An 8,222-nucleotide genomic window follows, 5' to 3' on the forward strand; every position below is an offset into this window, starting at 1 on the left:
TGACAACTCATACGGGGGAAAGACCATTTACTTGTACGGTTTGTGGCAAAGGCTGTAGTCACATGGGTAACCTAAAAATACATATGAGGACTCATACAGGGGAAAAGCCCATTCATTGTACTGTGTGTGGCAAAGGATGTATTAACACAAGTCACCTAAAAATACACATGATGACTCATATGGGGGAATAGACATTGATGTACTTGTGCCAGAGTTGGCAGACCAACTGCGAAGCAGTCAAAACAAGACTACTGTATATATTTTGCAACGTGTGTGCCTTTTTAAATTAGTTTTTCAATTGTATTTTGCACATTTTACCCTGATGACACTGTATACGTCAGTGGATCTACTGTTGCCATATAAAATATCGTTCTTCATTTCATTGTATACATCCTGATCTCTGATGCAAGTCATAATGTTCTGTCATTGTGTTGCGGGTTTGAATCCTGATCCAGATGAACTTTTCTGCGTGCCTTCCCCACCATCTCTCTACTTGTATGGAATGACAATAAAACTCATTGAACCTTGAATGTATATTTCTTCATGATAAGGAGAGCAACAGTTACAGTGATTGAAATTCATTTCTGTTGTCTGTCCTTTGACTACCATAACTTATTATGGAAAGTAAACTGTCACTGTAATGCCTGCATGTGTTCACATTAGTATTAGCATCTTCACATGGTGGATATGCCTATTATTTTCTTTAGCCATGAAGTCAATCAATCAAACATCCAATTACATACATGTCGGCAATGTATGTAAAAATATACTAAAACATGATCTGCTTTATGCATAAAACAAACAAACAAACAAACACATGTAACATGTACATGTAGGCCTACATAATATTGTACCACATATAGATGGCTCTGCACACATCCAGTCCAGTGGGTGGCAGTGGTTCACCTCTAGGCAACATTTTGTAATGTGAACAGCCAATGAGAAGACGCTATTGATGTCATGTGACGTGTGGTGTTCTCTGGATACGCGTGTGGCTGAATGTGCCCTCTGTTTTCCATCACAATTCGTGCACACTGTTTTATTGTATCTATTTCAACGGGTAAGTCGAAACATTAACCGTGTGTGTGTGTGCTACTTCCGTATACATATTCTCTTATGGGGGGTCCCTGGCATATCTAGACTCAATTTGGGGGTCCTTGCCGTGAAAAAGTTTGGGAACCACTATGGTGCAACTTCCCATTGACAGCCCATTCATCTAAACAGAAACATCCTATCTAATTGTATTAAACAACATCAAACTCACCAACATTGCAGTACGGAAAAAGCTTGAATTATCCTCTTTCAATCTGTAAAGTGTTTGTTTCATAAAAATCCACCGTAGACATGTTATGAGCTACTTGTCAAGAGATTCTGTGCAGGTTTTTTTTCCCTTCTAAATCAGAGTTTGGGAGTGCTCGTTGGAATGGATATCACTCAACAGCTATGTGTACGACCAAATAATGCAGGAGGCAGCAGGAGGTTGCTTTACTAAAAACAAGTGCTTCCAAACTCATAATACTTTTCTGTTTGGATGAATGGCCGGGCTGTCAATGGAAAATTGCATCTGCACCTTGCTTTGGAGATGGCTGCGGTCTGCATAAGTTCAATTGCACAAGTACACTGTAGGCCTCTCTAACATTTTTCAGTATCATGGTAAGCACCCTACATTTTGCATTTAATAACATTTTAAAACCAGCCACGTGATGTCGCATGTAGCTGCTCCAAATGAACTCATGAGTCTGAAAAATCTATAAAATACATATATACGATAGTCTAAATCTTAGGCTAGGTATGTAGTTGTGTTGCTATTGTGCAACATTTTTTTAAATTTCTAAATACTATTTTAAGCATATTTAACAAATCTGAATTCAGCAAATAATTCAGGTGATGATGTCTCAATACATCTCACTTTGGGGAAACCAAAAAAATAAATATTGCACTATTCCTAGTTATGCCTTTTATATTATTTATTATTATTTTAAAGGTATTTTTGCATGTCAGTAAAGTGATACATTTGCACTAATGTATCACTTTACTAAGTAAGTAAGTAAAGTAGGTAAGTAAATGCAGTCAGAGCAGTAGATATTACATAAATAAATAAGGATATTAAAGGCGATAATAAAGAATATACAATCAATATTCAATAATGTCAAATCCATATTGCACATAGTAGTCCTTATTGCACGTAGCCCATGTTGCACAGTAGTGCTAGACTAAGGTCCACAGGATGGGGAAGAAGCTGTTCCTGAGTCTGCTGGACTTGGAACCAAGGTTCCTGTATCGTCTCCCAGAGGGGAGGAGGGAGAACAGACCGTGGTTGGGGTGAGAGGGGTCTTTAATGATATTATGAGCCTTACTCAGGCACCGACTGTCATTTATGGTCTTGATGACAGCGCCTTCCGGTCAGAGGCTGTACAGTTTCCATACCAGACTGTGATACAGTATGTGAGGATGCTCTCAATGGCACAACGGTAGAAGTTCCCCAGTATCTGAGGAGATAGATGGACTTTCCTCAGTCTCCTCAAAAAGAAGAGACGCTGGTGGGCCTTCTTGACCAGAGACGAGGTGTTGAGGGTCCAGGAGAGGTCCTCAGAGATATGGACACCCAGGAATTTAAAGCTGGGGACCCGTTCGACCTCTGCTCCATTGATGTTTATCCAGTTGCAGATGGAGGGAGTAATGTCCAGGTCCTTGGCTGCCACAAGGTCAACAAGCTTGGAGATGAGTTTGGAGGGGATGATGGTGTTGAATGCCGAACTGAAGTCAATAAGGTTTGTAGTCCGTTATGGCCTGGATGCCCTGCCACATGCGTCGCGGATCGTTGGTGTTGAAGTGATCCTCAACCTTGAGCTTGTGGCTCTGCTTGGCCTGCTTTATGGCCTTGTTCAGCCCTGGCTGAGCAGTAGGCCTGCTTGTCACCTGATCTGAAGGCGGTGTCACGTGCCTTCAGCTGAAGCCGGACCTCACTGTTCATCCACGGCTTTAGGTTTGGAAAGGTGATAATCCGTTTAATGGTGGTGACACTGTCAATGTTGGAGCTGATGTGGTTCAGAACAGAGGAGGTGTAGGAGTGAATGTCTGTGTGGGAGTCTATGGTGGCCTGGGTGGCAAACATGCAGGCTCCAGTCTGTAGATTGTAACAGGCGCTGTAGCTCCAAGTCTGCCCCCTCAGGCCATATCTTCACAGATCTGATCAAGGGTTTAATCCGTTTAATGAGTGGAATATACTTGGGGAGGAGAAACAGCTAGAGGTGGTCAGATCGTCCCAGGTGGGGTACAGCTTATATTTGTCAAGTGGATAGAAAAAAAAGGTTAATGTAGGTATGTTTAAGCTTATAAGCAACTAACTTGTAACATTGTTTACATTTAGGAGTGAATACATACATGTTGCAAGCATGCAAAAATAGCTCATCTACAAGCTCAAATCGTGTCACAGCGCAACTCGCTGTGAGGTTGTAGATCGACTTATTTTCCACTATTCCACAGTGGTCGTCAGAGTCTGCTGACTTGAACCCCATATGTCTGTCTGTCTGTCTGTCTGTCTGTCTGTCTGTCTGTCTCTCTCATCTGTGACAGTTACACACGTCCACCACCAGGGGGCGAAATGCATTAAGGCTAACTGTGCCTGGATCATCTAATGCGCATGCGTGAAACACTTTGACCCGGACGTCCTTGTCTTGCATCACGTGGTCACGCCTAGTTTTCCAGTAGTGTAATATTGTTGTTGAACAAAGAGAAAGAGCTCGTCGTGTCTCTCGGTCATTGTTGATGTTTGTGTCTTTACACATTCTATATTCCAGTAGGAACAGAAAGCTTGGTGGAAATGTCTCATAAAGGAGGTCAAATGGAGTCTGTACGGCTGAAGATAAATGAACACATGGCGTCGGTGGGAGAGGACATATTGTGTGTTTTGGACAAACAGCAGCAGAGTGGTGGTGATGTTTGTTGTGTGAAGCTTGATGTCAGAGTGTTTGTGTTGGAGCGCCTCAGTATGGCCGCACTGTTCATGTGCAGCCTCTTCCAGAGAGAGATGGAGACACTAGAAACTCTGCTGGAGAAACAAAACAAACTGCTGGACATTGATTTTGATATGGACATCGATCTACACACTGCAGGTTAGTAAACTATGGACAACACAAGCTTAGCTACAGGTAGCATTAAGCTAGCTGAACTCAACTACATTTCCCATTAGCTTCAAGAAGTTGTTCTTCTTGTTCAGGTACATAAGAGTAAAACATAAGAGTTGCAATACTCTCCATTGACAGCCCAAAGATCAAAATAGAAATTTCCGATCTGCTCGTATTAAACAACGTTAAACTCACCAACATTGCAGCTATAGCTACTCCGTACTGTACTGTACTACTCCATACTTAGCTTATACCAACTGACTTCAGTTCAGTCGACATGCACACGCACAACTTCCTCGAAAAACATGAAAGCGGCTGACTAAACAAGCGATTTAAACGCTTGTTTCAAGCCGTACATCTTCAGTGGGAGTAGTGTACTCTACTGTACTGTACTACACTGTATTGTTACTATACTGTTACTGTACTGTAACAGGGTTAGTACTGTACTGCACTGTAGTACTGTACTCCTCCCTGGCGTGCGTGCGTGCGTGTGTGTTGCATTTTTTTGTGGGACCCAGGGTTAGGTTTATCCTCAAAAAGTCAACGGGGTTAGGACTAATGCTAACCATCAGACAGCATTGCCCAGGTGTTTATTTATTTTTGGCCTTTCCTTCTTCAGCGATCATCTTGTTTCGCGCATGAGCACTGCCGCTCACTTCCTTGTCTATGGCCTGACAAAGTGGCTCATAATTCTAAATCTAAGGTGCTCTCCATGGTTTTGATCGAAACGGCAATATTCTGTCTTCATTTCTTCATCTTGTTTGGAATATAAATGCTTCTAGGGAGAGTTTAGATGTGACATAATGGAAAATGATGTCTCCCTGTTTTGGAGGGTAATGGAAGGTGGGCCTTTTCAGAGTAAAATCTGACTCATCTGCTGGGCACTCTAGTACATTTTTTCTGAAAGATTCCTGGGCAAAGAAAGTGTTAAACAATGGCGATCCTTGCAAAACAAATATGATAATAAATGTCACCAAATGAGAAAAAGCACTTTGAGTTGTTGTGCTGATGCTACGTCTTCTCTCCTCCTTCTGTCTGTGTGTAAAGAGGTTTCAGCTGAATATGAGGAGTCGAGATCCAGTCTGGTCCAGGAGGAACCACAGCATCAGGAGAAGAGATCCAGTCTGGTCCAGGAGGAATCACAACCACACATTAAAGATGAACAGGAAGAAGATGCTGATGTGTCACCATTGACATTACTACACTGGAAGACAAGCTGTGACTCGGGTAAACAAAAAAAGAAAAACACTATCTAAATATCCATATATATATATATTCTAATTTAATGTTGTATGTCACAGTTTTAATATTTTTATTGTTTGTTTTTGAGTCTGGCGAAGAGGAGGTGGTCTGACGCAAGCCAGCTGTTGCACTGGAAGTCCCAACAAATGCATGCTTAGCGTTGAGATGGTACTTTAACTAATTTGTTGTATTCCTTCATTCCAGACCAGTGTGTGGAGTCCAGTATGCGGGTGAAGATCAGTTCTCCAGCCACGACTGTTTCTGTTAAACAGGAACCTGAAGACCACCTTAAACGGCAACCTGAAGACCACCTGGATCTCAGTAAGTTTCCAGCACACTCTCTGTATTTATTGTATTGGTGAAAGTGGGTCGGTACTGACGGTGTTACGGCCACGCTACACCAGGCTTTTCTCGCGCGTTTACCCTAAACGTGCACGCGGGAGAAAACGCGCGAGAAAAGCCTGGTGTAGTGTGGCCGTAAAGATGAACCTATATGAGTCGGTTATCGATTTTAGCATTAACAGTGTGACTACATCGATGCATTGACCCCTGCATTGACCGAAGCTTTACAGTTAATTCTACCTCAGTATTAAACCATTTAGGCCTGACGTCGAAATAAATAAGTCTTCTGAAAGAGTATATATTCAAAGATTTGTGCCACATTTTCATGATTTTTCAAAAATACCAGACCTACAAGCTCGTAGCGCGCCACTCGGTGGCGCGCTATGAGCTTGTAGATCTGCTATTTTTCAATAGCTAAATAATGCTTAGTTAAAACACAAACGGGTTTCCGTCCAGAATGGGTTAACTAACCTGCTGCAGAGAATCAGTGATCTAACATTTACAAGTTATTACTTATAAAAATAATAATGAGTACCTGTCATTCAGCTCGTCTCACATCTTCTATGAGATTACATTCATAGAGACTTTGTATTATTTTTCTTAGACTTTCTGCACGTTCCTGTGTGTAAAGAGGAGGTTCCACCTGGAGATGAGAGGAGCTCCAGTCTGGTCCAGGAGGAACCACAACCTCTACAGAATAAAGATGAACAAGAGGAGCTTCTTCAAAGACCAGAAGAGGCTGGTGGGTCAACGTTGACATTACTAGCAGTGAAAAGTGAAGATGATGATGAAAACAGAGAGACAGAGCCTGTAGCCGGCACCTCAGCTGAACATATGAAAACAAATTCTGATGCAGAGGACTTTGGAACATCACCAACTACTGATGACCAGCTCCTCTCTTCACACTGTTCTGAATCTGACATCACTGAAGACAGTGAAGAGTGGGAGGAGACTAGGGGAGATCAGTCGGCTTTAAACACACTGAGTGTGTGCAAGCTGTACCAGGACCTGAAATCATCAAAACAGCTCTTTTCGTGTACAGTTTGTTGTACAGGCTTTAGTCATACGGGTAATCTAAAAAGACACATGGTGACTCATACAGGTGAAAAGCCTTTTTCGTGTACAGTATGTGGTAAAGGCTTTAATCGTACGGGTAGTCTAAAAACACACATGATGACTCATACAGGTGAAAAGCCCTTCTCTTGCACAGTATGTGGTAAAGGCTGTGCTCACAAGGGTGATCTAAAAACACACATGATGACTCATACAGGTGAAAAGCCCTTCTCTTGTACAGTATGTGGTAAAGGCTTTCGTTCTACGGGTAATCTAAAAACACACATGAGGACTCATACAGGCGAAAAGCCCTATACTTGTACAGTATGTGGTAAAGGCTTTGCTGTCAACTCTTATCTAAAAATACACATGCGGACTCATACAGGTGAAAAGCCATTTCCGTGTACAGTATGTGGTCAAGGCTGTGTTAGCACAAGTAATCTAAAAACACACATGATGACTCATACAGGTGAAAAACCCCTTTCTTGTACAGTATGTGGTACAGGCTTTCTTATCACAAGTAATCTAAAAGCACACATGAGGACTCATGCAGGCGAAAAGCCCTATACTTGTACAGTATGTGGTAAAGGCTTTGCTGTCAACTCTCATCTAAAAACACACATGTGGACTCATACAGGCGAAAGGCCATTTTCTTGTGCAGTATGTGGTAAAGGCTTTACTCAGCCGGGTAGTCTAAAAACACACATGAGGACTCATCAAGGGGGAAAGCCTTTAGTTTAAGACATATGATCAGTCATTCTAATCCGGGATGACAATGATGCAAAAGCAGATGAATTTCATAACCTGACAATATCAACATAAAATACACATTGATAGCTTCTTGTGATGGGTTTTTGTTTTGTCTTGTGCATGAATCTTACTTTCTATTCAACATGATATTTATTTTATTGTATCTTGCACCATTCCCTCCCGCTCATAGGTTACTGGTAGTACAATATGAGCATCAATGTGTGTCCACATTGGTCAGGACTTTACACATCATATTCATAATCATTAGTATTCATGCAATAATTATGTTCATTGATATGCAGTTTGTGTTGCTGTGTGTTGTTTAGATTGTTACATTATCATAGTACATAATATAGTAGATTCCAGAGGGACGGTGTACGTTCCACATTTGTTTCTTTTTTAGAGGTGTTTTTAATAAACTCTTGAAGAGTATGTATACTGTATGTATGTGTGTTTTGTTTAATAAAGTTTTCATCACTACAGGTCCTCTGTGTGTGTTTTATCATGCACATATTCAACTTATGACAAGGATATCCAGAGGTTCTGTAGAAATGTGTAGTAAAAGTAGAAATATAAGGAGTAAAATACAATAATGTATTTGGCACCAATTTATTAAATAAATGTTAAAAAGCACTATAAGATTTTTACATCTGTGGTAGACCAATGTCCTTTAGGGTTCTATAGGTGTGTGTGTGTGTGTGTGTGTGT

At 41.3% G+C, this 8,222-nt stretch overlaps 1 long non-coding RNA gene across 1 annotated transcript; it reads left to right on the forward strand.

Moving 5' to 3' along the window:
- The first annotated feature begins 3,736 nt into the window (after positions 1–3,736).
- LOC306927033 lies at positions 3,737–7,892 on the forward strand. Its single transcript, XR_013790476.1, has 4 exons — positions 3,737–4,115; positions 5,175–5,354; positions 5,574–5,690; positions 6,316–7,892. It is a non-coding gene; the product is annotated as an uncharacterized lncRNA (long non-coding RNA).
- Positions 7,893–8,222: the final 330 nt, after the last annotated feature.

This window comes from Electrona antarctica (assembly GCF_951216825.1).
Source record: "Electrona antarctica genome assembly, chromosome: 7".
Lineage (NCBI taxonomy): Eukaryota > Metazoa > Chordata > Actinopteri > Myctophiformes > Myctophidae > Electrona > Electrona antarctica.